This window comes from Callospermophilus lateralis, chromosome 1 (genome assembly GCF_048772815.1).
Source record: "Callospermophilus lateralis isolate mCalLat2 chromosome 1, mCalLat2.hap1, whole genome shotgun sequence".
NCBI classification, from domain to species: domain Eukaryota; kingdom Metazoa; phylum Chordata; class Mammalia; order Rodentia; family Sciuridae; genus Callospermophilus; species Callospermophilus lateralis.
The window spans coordinates 99,682,291-99,698,308 of record NC_135305.1 but is presented as its reverse complement, the minus strand read 5'-3'; positions in this window follow the sequence as shown (position 1 = coordinate 99,698,308).

Below are 16,018 nucleotides of genomic sequence, written 5' to 3'. Positions count from 1 at the left end.
TTATAGTTGGACACAATACCTTTATTTCACTCATTTATTTTTCACATGGTGCTGAGGATCTAACCCAGGGTCCTGTGTGTGCAAGACAAGCGCTCTACCGCTGAGTCACAACCCCAGTCCCCCTTTCTACTTTCTGTCTCTGAGTTAGACTTTTCCAGGAGTACCTTACATAAATGGAATCATACAGTGTTTTGAAGTGGGGATACTGGGGATTGAAGACAGGGTTGGTTTACCACTGAGGTATGTTTCTGGTCCTTTTATTTTTGTGTGTGTGGACATACCATATTTAGTTTATCCACTCATCAATCAGGCATACCCTACAATTAATTTTTAACATTGCTGAAATTTCCTCCCTGAACCTTGTACTTTGTTTCTTGGGGGAAATCATTAGTTTATTGAACAAATGTGGCAGGCCTGCAACATAGGAGTCTTCTCTGACTGAATGCTGGATTCCCGCCACCCCCCCAACCCCTTAACCAGAACAGACAGACCAGTTGCCCTTGGAACAAGCATATTAGATGGGGAAAACAAATGGAAATGTCTCAACAGGTAACAATGTATCCATCGGGGAGAGTGTCAGGAAGAAAAATAATGCAAGACCAAATGAGAGGAGTGATGTGGCATAAGGGAAAGTTTCTCTGAGGAGCTGGCCCTAAAGAACAAAGGAGAAGTCAGCACAAGAGACCCTGTTCATTCTGCCTCAGAGAATCTGTGTGTTTGCAGGGAGTTGCAGGCAGGTTTATGGGAGAGATCAAAGTGGCCACACTGTATCCAGGTATTCCCAGCACTGGCAACTCTGTCACCCCCACCTCTTCCGCAACTCCTGCCCCACTACTCCTGTGAAAGGACATTTGGTGCCTGCTCCTTTCTAAATGGTGCTTTAGTTGATTACTATGTACATTTAGGAAAATTTTATTTACTGGAAAAAAATCTGCCTTCATGAAATCTTCCCTCTAAAATCACTGGATTATTTGGCAGCTTTTCAGATATTAGAAGAAACTTTTTAAAAATTTTTTTCTTATGCTTTCATTTTAAATTGTCCTAAGAATTTTGGTTTATTTTTGTTTTGAGACAGGACTCACTATGTTGCCCAAGCTATTCTTGAATTTCTGGGTTCAAGTGATCCTCCAGCCTTAATAGGAGTCCTGAGTAGTCAGGACTGTAGACATAGATGACATTGCCCAGCAAACATTGTTGTCATCCCCCACCACCACTGACCTAAACCCTAACCCCTCTTATATATCTTTATGTTGTAATTATGGTTTACACAGTCATGCCGCACATACAACATTTAAGTTAAGGACAGATTGCATATTTGATGGTGATCCCATGAATCTATGTCACCCAGTGACATTGTAGCATTTTAGTTTGTGTAAGTGCATTCTGTAATGTTGGCACAATTAAATCTTCTAATGACACATTTCTTAGAATGTGTCTGTTGACCCAAGACTGTATAGGATTTTTGCATCTTTATTTTTTCACATCAGCATAAACCTTTTCCTTCTTATAAACATTATTTGTAACCCTCATAACATAAATACTTCAAAGATTTATTTACAAGGATGTTTGATATTATGATCTTGAAAAATTAGACACAAATTATATTCAATGATTCAAGGAGGTTTTTAAACATTCTATTTTTTTTTTCATTTTATTGGTACATTATACATTGTTACAAATTCATACATGCACACAACATATCAGTATAATTTGGTTAATTTCATTCCCCAGTCCCTTTGTTCCCCTTCTATTTTTAGGAGATCCCTCCCCAATTTTTTTCTTTTTTCTTTTTCTCTTTAGCTTCCACATATGAGAGAAAACAAGATCTGTGGCTTTCTGAATTTTTTTTTTCATAAATCAATTAGCTTATATTTAGACACTTAAAATTTTGCTGCTATAAACAGAAATGACAAGTATGGTATCTTCTACAATATAGCCCGTAAGTTTGCATAAGGATTTACAGTTTCTAGTGGTGGACAGAGAGAGAAGGGGTGGTAGGATGTGATGTTTATGAGATAGGATGTGAGAATATAGATGTATTGAAATATAAGATGAGTATGAGGGGAATCAAAAGAAGTTGGCTCTTAGCAGTAAGAAAAAAAATAGATGGGGGGCAACCTCATGCAAGTTCCCTATTGCCTCCACAGACTTTCTGAATTTGGTTTATTTCACTTAGCATAATATTCTTCAATTCCATCCATTTATAAGCAAATAACATATTTTCATTCTTTATGGCTGAATAAAACTCAATGGTGTATATACAGCACATTTTCTTTATCCATTCATTCATTGACAGACATCTGGGATGATTCATAATTTGACTGAATTGTATTGGTATAAACATGATATACATGTATCACTCTAGTATGATGACTTTAATTATTTAGGATAAATACAGAGGAATGGAATAGCTGGATCATATGGTGGTTTCATTCCTAGTCTTTTGAGGAACCTCCATATTGATTTCCATAGCGGATGCTAATTTAAAATACCCAAAAGAGTGTTCCTTTTCCTCCAAATCTCTCCAGCATTTATTGTTGTTTGTGTTCTTGATTGCTGCCCTTTTAACTGGAGTGACATGAAATCTCAGTGTAGTTTTGATTTCATCTCCCTAATTGCTAGGGGTGTTGAACATTTTTTTCATGCATTTGTTGGCCTTTGTACTTTTTAAAAAATATTTGTTTTAGTTGTAGGTGGACACAATAACCTTTATTTTATTTTTATGTCGTGCTGAGGATTGAACCCAGAGCCTCATTGTGCTAGACGAGCACTTTACCACTGAGTCACAATACACCTGGTACTTTTTTTTTTTTTTTTGAAGAGTGTCTTTTTAATTCATTTACCCATTTATTGATTAGGTTATTTGTAGATTTTTGTTTTGTTTGTTTGTTTTTATTTTTATTTATTTATTTAATGTTTGATGTTAAGTTTTTTTGAGTTCTTTATATATTCTGGAAATTAATCCTCTGTCAGCTAACAAAGATTTCCCCCCATTCTGTATGTTCTCTCTTCACACACTTTTTTCCTTTGTTGTGCAAAAGCTTTTTAATTTGATGTCATACCAGTTATTAATTCTTGATATTATTTCTGGAGCTTTAGAGTTCCTATTTGAAGAAGTTACTACCTCTACCTATATGTTGGAGTATTACCCCTACCTTTTTTTCTAACAAATTTACAAAGTTTCTAGTCTAATTCCTAAGTCTTTGATCCACTTTGAGTTGATTTTTGTATAGAGTGAGAGATAAAAGTTTCATTTTCGTAATAGTTTCATTCTCTACACATTGATATTCAGTTTTCCCAGTACCATTTGTTAAAAATACCACCTTTTCTGCTAAGTAGGGTGCATGCCTGTAATCAGCGGTTTCAGAGACTGAGATGCAAAGATCGCGAATTCAAAGCCAGCCACAGCAAAGGCAAGGTGCTAAGCAACTCAGTGAGACCGTGTCTCTAAATAAAATACAAAATAGGGCTGGGGATGTGGCTTAGTGGTTGAGTGCCCCTGAGTTCAATTCCCAGTACCAAAAAAAAAAAAAAAGCTATATTTTCTCCAACATATGTTTTTGCCACCTTTGTCAAGGATCAGATGACTATATTTATGTGGGTTTTCCTCTGAATCTTCTATTTGGTACCATTGGTCTGTGGGTCTATTTTTATGACAGTATCATGCAGTTTTTGTTATTATAGCTCTGTAGTATAATTTGAAGTCTGGTACTGTGATGCCTCTAGCATTGCTTTTTTGTCTTAGAATTGCTTTGGCTATTCTGAGTCTTTTATTCTCCTAAATGAACTTTAGGACTGTTCTTTCTAGTTCTGGGACGAGCATCATTGGTATTTGGATGGGAATTGCATTGAATTTATAGATTGCTTTTGGTAATATCGTCATTTTGACAATATTTTTTTCTGCCTGTTTATGTGTATAGGAGGTCTTTTCATCATCTGGTGTCTTCTTCAGTTTCTTCAGTGTTCTATAATTTTTATTATAGAGGTCTTTTTTATTATAGAGGTCTTTCACCTCTTTGGTTAGATTTATTCCTAAGTTTGTTTGTTTGTTTGAAGCTATTGTGAATGGAATTTTTTCCTGATTTCCTTTTCAGCAAATTTATTATTGGTATTTAGGAAAGCCACTGATTTTTGTGTGTTGATTTGTATCCTTGAGAAGTTTTTATTATGTTTATACTCTATGCCTGACACTATTTTCAGTGCTGAAAAAATGACAGTGAGTAAAACTGAAATCTTCATTGTTTATGGAGCTTATGTTAGGAAGCTAATAATTACCCTCTAGTAGGTAATAGTTAAATGGAACACACTAATGGGTCTCTACTTTGGTTTGAATATAGGTAGTGTCCCCAAAAGGTGTTAAGGACTTGGTCAATATTGGGACATTGGGAGGTGCTGTAGAATGGACCTTTAAGAGGTGGAGTCTAGTGAACAGTCCTTAGCTGGGGTGGGTGGCGAGGACCTTTAAGAGAATTGTGACATTCCAGTCTCTCAATCTCTTTCTCCTTTCTGATTCATGATGTCAGCAGTTTGTCCCATCATGTGCTTTGGGAACAGGAGGAGATTTTCCAGGAATTCAGGTGCCACCTCTTTTTGCTTCTTTTATGGTTCTTTCTGGTCATTGTCATGGCAATTGTCAAGTTTCATGGCGCTGGGGTGTGTCATTTATCAGATAGATGGAATTCTAACAAAGGCAGAAGTTTCTGGGTTACTCTGGCAGTCATTTTAAATCTAACCAGTTTCAGGGAGCCCACCTGAAGAGAAACTTCTTGTCTTGAGGCATCCCATCCTCAAAGATAAGCAAGATTGGGGCAGGGTAACAATGGGATGCTCAAGAGAAGAAAAAGAAGCCTCCAAATGGAAGTTCCAGCCAGGAATGTCCAATCTGAATCTGATCATGAGGAAACAAATCCTAACAGAGGCTCAGTCCCAGAACTGGCCCAGACTGGAAACATCAGGCCTGGGGGACTGGTCCAGATGAGAGGAGTGTAGAGATAGTGTTGCCAAAAGCTCAGTCCTTGTCCTTCATGCCAATAATGAGGACATGGTTTTGAGAAAAAGGAAAAAGAAGGTTTTTTGCTTTGCTGGCAAAGGAGAAACACAGGGGACTCCTCTCCCAAAGGCTGTGATTCTGCATGAAAGGAAAGTGAGGAACCAGGAGACGGGCAAGTGAAAAATGAAAGACAGAGACCAGGCAGAGATACACAGGAGAGTTATTTGTTAGAGCTGACAAATAAAGGCCATCTCTCTACAGGAGACAGAGGCAACACAGGCTTGGGGTTTGAGACTTTTATGGGGAAGGCTCAGGGATTAGAGCCGGGTAGGTCCTAATGTGGGCTGTTAAGGGTTGGGTTGGTATGAGGGAGTGGTGAGCCTTTCTCAGAAAGGCCCTTGGGCAGGAAAGTGAAGAAACTTTTTCTTAAGATGGTAGTTGTCACTTAAGATGGCCATCCAGATGCTAAGAAAGAACCTTACACTGAGCATCAGCAGGAACGGGGGGCCTCAATAAAGGTGATTCAAAGGCTACATTCCATGTATTTTTCTGGAGTTATAATCCACTTGTTAATTTGGGAGACGTTTATTTCTGAGATCTTCTGGTGCCATGCCCAAAGTCTGGATTACTTCATTACTATGGATGGTGTGTACTCAGGGACAGATAATGCTGTCTAGGATAGAGAAGAAAGGTAATCCTGTTTCCCCTGAGATTAGGGAGTGGAAGAGATTAGGAAGGAGCAAGGAGAGAGGAAGAGAAAAAAACATGTCTATTTTAAAAATAAGTCGCAGTGGCAGAGCAGCAAGGGTAAGATTCAAAGCATAAAGTGGACCACTATTATAGTCACTTGACATTGAATGGGTGCAGCACAGTGGGGGAGGCACCGGGTACCACACCAGAGTCCCCTAGGCATAGTTTTGTTTTTGCAAGGATTGTCTCCACAAAGTTAGTTATCTTTCTCAAAGTTATTTATGGAAAAGCAGTCCTCATTTTGACTCCTCAGACATCTCTGTCTTCTGAAAGTTTCTGCACCCCTTCTCTCTTCTGCTTCTCTGTAGTCTGGCTCCACCTCCCCTGGAGGCCAAGGTTATGCCTCTATTCAACACTTTCATCTTCTCTCCTGCTAACTGGCTCAGTCTTTCCATGCTTCTTAAAGTTTTGAGAGAATCAGTGATTAGCTAATTTCAGCTACTCTGTGGTCATCCACAGCCAGTGGTGAGGAGGAGAGAGGCAGAAAGCAGACAGTGGACATGGGGATAGTCCACATGCACACCCATGGTACAAGGTAAGAAGTCAGGGGAAGCTGAAGGTGGCATTTGGAATGCTTTGTCTCATTCACCTTGTCACCTGAACTTGGGACCAGTGAAGTAGCTCCTAGCTGGCCTCCTGCTGCCTCCCTTCCTCTTCACTTACTTCCCGTACAGATGGTTGAAGACCTGATTGCCTGTCACTGAAAGTCACTCACTGCCTTCATGGGGTCCACTGGGACCCAGCCTCTTTGGAAGATGTACCCTAAGCTTCACCCAGGTCCTACCTAGGCTTCCTCCCAGGAACTGCCTAGGCCCCCCTGCACAGGTTCCACTCATTCCCCACCCAGGCATGGCCCGAGTTCCACCAGGGCACCCTCAGTCTCTTCAAGTCCCACGCAGGACCTGCTCCAAACTTTATCCAGCACACCAGCCAAGCTCTGCCCCAAGCCCCACCCAGGTCCTGTACTAAACCCACCTCCTCACCCACTCCCCTCACCAAAGTCTCAGACAGCCCTGTTCAATCCCCACCCCAGTCTTGCTGAGGCCCTGCCCAGGCTCCTACCCAGGCTGGGCACAGGGCTTCAACCCAGGCACCTCCAGTATAAGCTAAAGGTATCAGAATTTTTAAAATAGTGTTTATTAGTCGCATGGTGGCATAGGTCTATAATCTTAGCCTCTCGGGAGGTTGAGGCAGGGTCGCAAGTTCAAGGCCTAGCTCAGCAATTTAGCAAGACCATAAACAACTGAATGAGACCCTGTGTCAAAATTAAAAACAACAACAACACATAATAAAGGTGTAGCTCAGTAGTAAAGCATCCCTGGGTTCAATCCCCAGTACCAAATATACATATGGAACTTTTATTTTTTTCTTCTTTATCAAAAAAGTAATACATGTTCACTGTGAAAAACAAGTGTATGGGGGCTGGGGCTGGGGCTCAGTCGTAAAGCACTTGCCTGGCATATGTGAGGCACTGGGTTTGATCCTCAGCACCACATAATAAACAAAATAAAGATATTGTGCCCGTCTACAACTAAAACAATATATTTATGAAAAAAAACAAGTTTATGAAATAAGATAACATGTACTACACTCTGTCTCTTTGCTGTTTGAACTGTTTTTGTGTGTTCTTTCGATATTGCATGGGGAACATTCCTACAGCACTAGAACCCATTGCCTGCGTTTATACAAATGGAACTGGCTCAGCACCATCAACCACATGCTCCACCTGATCCACTCACCCACTCCACCCATGGTGCCCTTCACGTTTCCACCAGCAGGCCCCATCACTGTGGCCCCAAACTGGTGCTTCAACCATAAGCACCATCTTCATGTACTTCCAAACCTTCCAAAACCCAGGTTAGGCAAGATGCCAGATGAGGACAAAAGTTAGCTATGCCCCAAACCCTGATGGCTGGTCACAGAGGTATGAAGGAATTTCAACCACAGCTCTCCGAATGCCATCAACCCCTGGATTAGTTCCTGGAAGGATCCATAGCTGAATGAAGTGCTGCTTCCCAGCACCATGAGGCAAGCAGCTCTGCCTTCTACCTAGCCACTGGGCCTCCCATGGCCATGACCCAGCATGGCCTTCAGCCCTGGCCCTTCCTGGTGCCAAATGCATGCTCTTGCTCCTGTGTACTCAGTCAGCGAAATTGGGCAGGAGAGGGGAGACGAGCCCATGTGCATGCAGCTTAGTTCCTAAACATTCCTGTAACGCACCTGCAAGGTGAGGACATGCAGTGGAAGATGTATTCCTGTTTGCCAATTAAAATTTGTATTTTTTCTAACATTTACTTCTAAGCCCTATTAACTCCTCCCTCTCCACAATAGATATCAACAGCACTGGGTTGCATTGGGACAAGCACTCAGTTCTGCTCCCTGATCTCAATTTACCTTCCTGACTGGCCTCAAGGGAGCCAGCTCCCTATGCCATGACTGGGTGAATTGATTCCTTCACAGTTTGCCCTGCACTCTGGGAAGAGAACACAACTCTTACCTCCTTTACCCACTTCATGAATGACCTTGCCCCTGATTTCATGAAGACATACAGCTTATGCCGAGAATGTCTCCAGGTGCCCCACTCAGAGTCACCACCACCCTGCCCCCAGCTGCCCCTCCACCAAGGTGCCTTGCTACTGTGCTACAGCTCCCATCCCCAGATGTTGCTCCAGGTAGTAGGCTGAATGGTGGCCTCCAAAAAGTATATCCACATGCTAATTCCCAGAACTTGTGAATATCACTTAAACAGCAAAAGAAGTGACGAAGTGAAGAATCCCAAGAGGAGGAGCTGGTCCTGGATGACCCAGGTGGCCCCAATTGCAACCACATATGTCATTATAAGGGTGTGGGTGAGGGGAGTTTAGAGACAGATACAGACAGAGATCATGTGAATTTGGGGCAGAGACTGGAGGTATGCAGCCACAATCACATGATAGGTGGAGCCACCCAGAAGCCAAAGAGGCAGGAGGGGACAGGAGCACCCACAGATGCTTGGTCTGCCTGCACTTTTTTTTTTAGTTTTCGGGGGACATAACATCTTTGTTTGTATGTGGTGCTGAGGATTGAACCCGGGCCGCACGCATGCCAGGCGAGCACGCTACCACTTGAGCCACATCCCCAGCCCGGTCTGCCTGCACTTTGATTTCAATCTTTTAGGTCCCAGAACTGGAAGACAATAAATGTCTATTGTTTTCTTTTTTAATTTAATTTTATTTTTTAATTGTTTTTATTTTTTTTTAAATACATGACAGCAGAATGCATCACAATTCTTATTACACATATAGAACACAATTTTTCATATCTCTGTATATAAAGTATGTTCACACCAATTCATGTCTTCATATATGTACTTTGGATAATGATGTCCATCACATTCCACCATCAATGCTAAACCCCTGCTGCCTCCCTGCCCCTCCCACCCCTCTGCCCTATCTAGAGTTCGTCTATTTCTCCCCTGCTCCCTCTCTCTACCCCACTCTGAGTCAGTCACCTTATTTCAGAGAAAACATTCGACAATTGTTTTTTGGAGATTGGTTAACTTCACTCAGCATTATCTTCTCCAACTCCATCCATTTTCCAGAAAATGCCATGATTTTATTCTCTTTTATTGCTGAGTAATATTCCAATGGGTATATATGCCAATTTTTTTTTATTGGTTGTTCAAAACATTACAAAGCTCTTGATATATCATATTTCATACATTAGATTCAAGTGGGTTATGAACTCCCATTTTTACCCCAAATACAGATTGCAGAATCGCATCGGTTACACATCCAAATTTTTACATAATGCCATATTAGTAACTTGTATTCTGCTACCTTTCCTATCCTCTACTATCCCCCCTCCCTTCCCCTCCCATCTTCTCTCTCTACCCCATCTACTGTAATTACTTTCTCTCCTTGTTTTTTTTTCCCATTCCCCTCACAGTCTCTTATATGTAATTTTGTATAACAATGAGGGTCTCCTTCCATTTCCATGCAATTTCCCTTTTCTCTCCCTTTCCCTCCCACCTCATGTCTCTGTTAAATGTTAATCTTTTCCTCCTGCTCTTCCTCCCTGCTCTGTTCTTAGTTGCTCTCATTATATCAAAGAAGACATTTGGCATTTGTTTTTTAGGGATTGTCTAGCTTTACTTAGCATAATCTGCTCTAGTGCCATCCATTTCCCTGCAAATTCCATGATTTTGTCATTTTTTAGTGCTGCGTAATACTCCATGGTGTATAAATGCCACACTTTTTTTTATCCACTCATCTATTGAAGGGCATCTGGGTTGGTTCCACAGTCTAGCTATTGTGAATTGTGCTGCTATGAACATCGATGTGACAGTATCCCTGTAGTGTGCTCTTTTAAGGTCTTCAGGGAATAGTCCGAGAAGGGCAATAGCTGGGTCAAATGGTTGTTCTATTCCCAGCTTTCCCAGGAATCTCCATACTGCTTTCCAAATTGGCCGCACCAATTTGCAGTCCCACCAGCAATGTACAAGAATACCCTTTCCCCCACATCCTCGCCAGCACTTGTTGTTGTTTGACTTCAGAATGGCTGCCAATCTTACTGGAGTGAGATGGTATCTTAGGGTGGTTTTGATTTGCATTTCTCTGACTGCTAGAGATGGTGAGCATTTTTTCATGTACTTGTTGATTGATTGTATGTCCTCCTCTGAGAAGTGTCTGTTCAGGTCCTTGGCCCATTTGTTGATTGGGTTATTTGTTATCTTATTGTCTAATTTTTTGAGTTCTTTGTATACTCTGGATATTAGGGCTCTATCTGAAGTGTGAGGAGTAAAAATTTGTTCCCATGATGTAGGCTCCCTATTTACCTCTCTTATTGTTTCTCTTGCTGAGAAAAAACTTTTAAGTTTAAGTAAGTCCCATTTGTTGATTCTTGTTATTAACTCTTGTGCTATGGGTGTCCTATTAAGGAATCTGGAGCCTGACCCCACAATATGTAGATCGGAGCCAACTTTTTCTTCTGTCAGACGCAGAGTCTCTGATTTGATATCAAGCTCTTTGATCCATTTTGAGTTAACTTTTGTGCATGGCGAGAGGAGGGGATTCAGTTTCATTTTGTTGCATATGGATTTCCAGTTTTCCCAGCACCATTTGTTGAAGATGCTATCCTTCCTCCATTGCATGCTTTTAGCCCCTTTATCGAATATAAGATAGTTGTAATTTTGTGGATTGGTTTCTGTGTCCTCTATTCTATACCATTGGTCCACCCGCCTGTTTTGGTACCAGTACCATGCTGTTTTTGTTACTATTGCTTTGTAGTACAGTTTGAAATCTGGTATCGCTACACCTCCTGATTCACACTTCCTGCTTAGAATTGCTTTTACTATTCTGGGTCTTTTATTTTTCCATATGAATTTAATGATTGCTTTATCTATTTCTACAAGAAATGCCATTGGGATTTTGATTGGCATTGCATTAAACCTATAGAGAACTTTTGGTAATATCGCCAATTTGATGATGTTAGTTCTGCCTATCCATGAACAGGGTGTATTTTTCCATCTTCTAAGATCTTCTTCTATTTTTCTCTTTAGGGTTCTGTAGTTTTCATTGTATAAGTCTTTCACCTCTTTTGCTAGGTTGATTCCCAAGTATCTTATTTTTTTTGAGGATATTGTGAATGGAGTGTTTTTCCTCATTTCTGTTTCAGAAATTTTGTTGCTGATATACAGAAATGCCTTTGATTTATGCGTGTTGATTTTATATCCTGCCACTTTGCTGAATTCATTTATTAGTTCTAGTAGTTTTTTTGTAGACCCTTTTGGGTCTTCTAGGTATAGAATCATGTCGTCTGCAAATAGTGATAATTTGAGTTCTTCTTTTCCTATTTTTATGCCTTTAATTTCTTTTGTCTGTCTAATTGCTCTGGCCAGTGTTTCGAGAACTATATTGAATAGAAGTGGTGAGAGAGGGCATCCCTGTCTTGTTCCAGATTTTAGAGGGAATGCCTTCAATTTTTCTCCATTCAGAATGATGCTAGCCTGAGGCTTAGCATAGATAGCTTTTACAATGTTGAGGTAAGTTCCTGTTATCCCTAGTTTTTCTAATGTTTTGAACATGAAGGGATGCTGTACTTTGTCGAATGCTTTTTCTGCATCTATCGAGATAATCATATGGTTCTTATCTTTAAGTCTATTGATGTGGTGAATAACATTTATTGATTTCAGTATATATTGAACCATCCTTGCATCCCAGGGATGAATCCTACTTGATCATGGTGCACAATTTTTTTGATGTGTTTTTGTATCAGATTCGCCAGAATTTTACTGAGGATTTTTGCATTTAGGTTCATTAGAGATATTAGTCTGTAGTTTTCTTTCTTTGAGGTGTCTTTGTCTGGTTTTGGAATCAGGGTGATGTTGGCCTCATAGAATGAATTTGGAAGAGCTCCCTCTTTTTTTATTTCCTGAAATAACTTGAAAAGTATTGGTATTAATTCTTCTTTAAAGGTTTTGTAAAACTCTGCTGTATACCCATCTGGTCCTGGGCTTTTCTTGGTTGGTAGTCTTTTGATTGCTTCTTCTATTTCATCCATTGATATTGGTCTGTTCAAATTGTGTGTATCCTCCTGACTCAGTCTGGGCAAATCATATGACTTAAGAAATTTATCGATGTCTTCATTATCTTCTTTTTTATTGGAATATAGGTTTTCAAAATAATTTCTAATTGTCTTCTGTATTTCTGTAGCATCTGTTGTGATCTTGCCTTTTTCATCCCGTATGTTAGTAATTTGAGTTCTCTCTCTTCTTCTCTTCATTAGCATGGCTAAGGGTCTGTCGAGCTTATTTATTTTTTCAAAGAATCAACTTTTAGTTTTGTTAATTTTTTCAATAGTTTCTTTTGTTTCATTTTCATTGATTTCCGCTCTGATTTTAATTATTTCTTGCCTTTTGCTACATTTGCTGTTGTTTTGCTCTTCCTTTTCTAGGGCTTTGAGATGAAGTGTGAGCTCATTTATTTGTTGGTTTTTTCTTTTATTGAGGAATGACCTCCAGGCGATGAATTTCCCTCTTAAAACTGCTTTCATTGTGTCCCATAGATTCCGATATGTTGTGTCTGTATTTTCATTTATCTCTAAGAATTTTTTGATTTCCTCCTTTATGTCTTCTGTAACCCATTGATCATTCAGTAACATATTGTTCATTTTCCATGTGATGTAGGATTTTTCCTTCCTTCTTTTATCATTGATTTCCAGTTTCATTCCATTATGATCAGATAAAATGCATGGTATTATCTCCACCCCTTTATATTTACTGAGGGTTGCCCCATGGCATAATATATGGTCTATTTTTGAGAAGGATCCATGTGCTGCTGAGAAAAAAGTATATCCACTTGATGATGGTTGATATATTCTATATATGTCAGTTAAGTCTAGGTTATTGATTGTGAAATTGAGTTCTATAGTTTCTTTATTCAACTTTTGTTTGGAGGATCTGTCCAATGGTGAGAGAAGTGTGTTGAAGTCACCCATAATTATTGTGTTGTGGTCTATTTGATTCTTGAACTTGAGGAGAATTTTTTTTATGAACGTTGCAGCACCATTATTTGGTGCATAAATATTGATAATTGTTATGTCTTGTTGGTGAATGGTTCCTTTTAACAGTATATAATGTCCTTCCTTATCCCTTTTGATTAACTTAGTCTTGAAGTTGATTTTATTCGATATGAGGATGGCCACCCCTGCTTGCTTACGAGGACCGTGTGCATGGTATATTGTTTCCCAACCTTTCACCTTCAGCCTATGTATGTTTTTTCCAATCAGATGTGTCTCCTGGAGGCAGCATATTGTTGGATTTATTTTTTTTAATCCATGTTACCAGCCTATGTCGCTTTATTGGAGAGTTTAAGCCATTAACGTTTAGAGTTACTATTGATATATGGTTTGTACTTCCAGCCATGTTTGATTATTTATCTTTTTTTTTTAATTTAGTTTGTTTCTCCATGATTAGCTTTCCCCCTGCCCTCTGTCTTTACTGAGGTACTTCCCATTGATGGTTTTGGTTATTGTTTTTCATTTCTTCCTCATGTAGTGTTTTGCTCAAGATGCTTTGCAATGCTGGTTTTCTGGCTGCAAATTCTTTTAACTTTTGTTTATCATAAAAGATTTTTATTTCATTGTCGTACCTGAAGCTTAATTTTGCTGGATACAGAATTCTTGGTTAGCATCCATTGTCTTTCAGTGTTTGAAATACGTTGTTCCAGGATCTTCTCACTTTCATCATCTGTGATGAAAAATCCGTTGTTAACCTTATTGGTTTACCCCTGAATGTAATCTGCCTCCTTTCTCTTGTAGCTTTTAATATTTTCTCTTTGTTCTGTATATTGGATATCTTCATAACAATGTGTCTTGGCGTTGGTCTACTGTGATTTTGTATGCTCGGTGTCCTGTATGCATCTGCAATTTGTATATCTGTTTCCTTTTTTATTTCTGGAAAGTTTTCTGTAATTATTTCATTCAGCAGGTTACTCATTCCCTTGGTTTGAACCTCTATACCTTCCTCTATCCCGATGACTCTTAAGTTTGCTTTTTTAATGTTATCCCATATCTCTTGGATGTTTTTCTCGTGATTTTTTACCAGCCTTTCTGAGTTGGCTAGACTCTTTTCAAGATGATATATTTTGTCTTCATTATCTGACATTCTGGCTTCTACTTGCTCCACTCTGTTAGTGATACTCTCACTTGAGTTTTTAATTTGGTTTATAGTTTCCTTCATTTCTAGAATTATTGTTTGATTTTTTTTATAATCTCTATCTCCTGATGAAGATGCTTAACTTCTTCTTTTATCTGTTTATGTAATTGATTTTCAATGTGTTCTTTCACTGTTTGAATTTGCTGTCTCATATCCTCTTTAAGGTTCCATTCCATCTGTCTAAGGTATTCCTTGAGTTCTTTATTTGACCATTTTTCTGATGACTCTAGGTCCTCCTGAATATTTAGGCTGTCCTGCATTGTTTGTACTCCTTTTCTTCCTTGCTTTTTCATGCTGCTCATGTTACTTCTTGTTCTGTTTGCTGAGTTACTGTTTACTCCTATAATTTTATTTGATGGTTGGGAGGAAAGGTATTAGAAGGGAAGGGAAGAAGTCACTGTTGCCGCTGGTTTCAAATAAGTTATCTCCTCCGCCGCATTCTGGTGACGTCAGTTCTCTGCCATGGTGGTATCCCATGCAAATGGCGACAGTTCGTTCCCTTTGCCAGGTGACCAATGCAATGGGTGGGTCCTGACTGTCTCTCCCAAACCCCGTTTCAATCCTGTGGCCACTGCCTATGAAGGCTCAGTTGGCATTAACCTCCGTAGGATCAGAACGGCCTACCAGTTGTTTCAGTAGGTTCGTTTAGTGCTGAGTCACAGCAGTTTGTCTGCGAGAAGCAGGAGAACGGGAGCTTGAATTCAGCCGATCTGGGCTTGGTGTGTGTTCTGAGAGGCCCAGACTGTTCGCTCCAGATCCACGTCAGCTCAGCATTACCTAGTGATCTTGAGCAAACAGCATTTAGATGGTTTACAACTCCCTATGCCCGAGCATCTGAAGAGGTCAGAGACTTGATCTCTCCACGCCCGCCGCCATGTTGGATCTCTATGCCACATTTTTTAATCCATTCATCTACTGAAGGGTATCTAGGTTGGTTCCACAGCTATTGTGAATTGTGAGGCTATAAACATTGATGTGGCTGTGTCCCTGTAGTATGCTATTTTTAAGTCCTTTGGGTATAGACCGAGAAGAGGAATAGCTGGGTCAAATGGTGGTTCTACTCCAGGTTTTCTGAGGAATCTCCATACTGCTTTCCATATTGGCTGCACCAATTTGCAGTCCCACCAACAATGTATGAGTGTGTCTTTTCCCCCACATCCTCACCAACACTTTTTGTTATTTGTCTTCATAATAGCTGCCATTCTGACTGGAGTGAGATGGTATCTTAGTTTTGATTTGCATTTCTCTAATTGCTAGAGATGATGAGCATTTTCTCATATATTTGTTAATTGATTCTATATCCTCTTCTGAGAGGTGTCTGTTCATATCCTTGGTCCGTTTATTGATTGGGTTATTTGGTTTTTTGATGTTTAGCTTTTTGAGTTCTTTATATACCCTAGAGATTAGTGCTCTATCTGATGTATGAGGGGTAGAATAAATGTCTGTTGTTGAAGCCACCCCGGGTTGTGGTCATTTGTTACAGTCATTTGTTATAGGACTCTGGTACACTCTTGAAATCTCTCCAGAAATCTCTCCATCTGGTTCCTGTGACATCAAATGTTTCTTCTCTTGTGACCCATCAT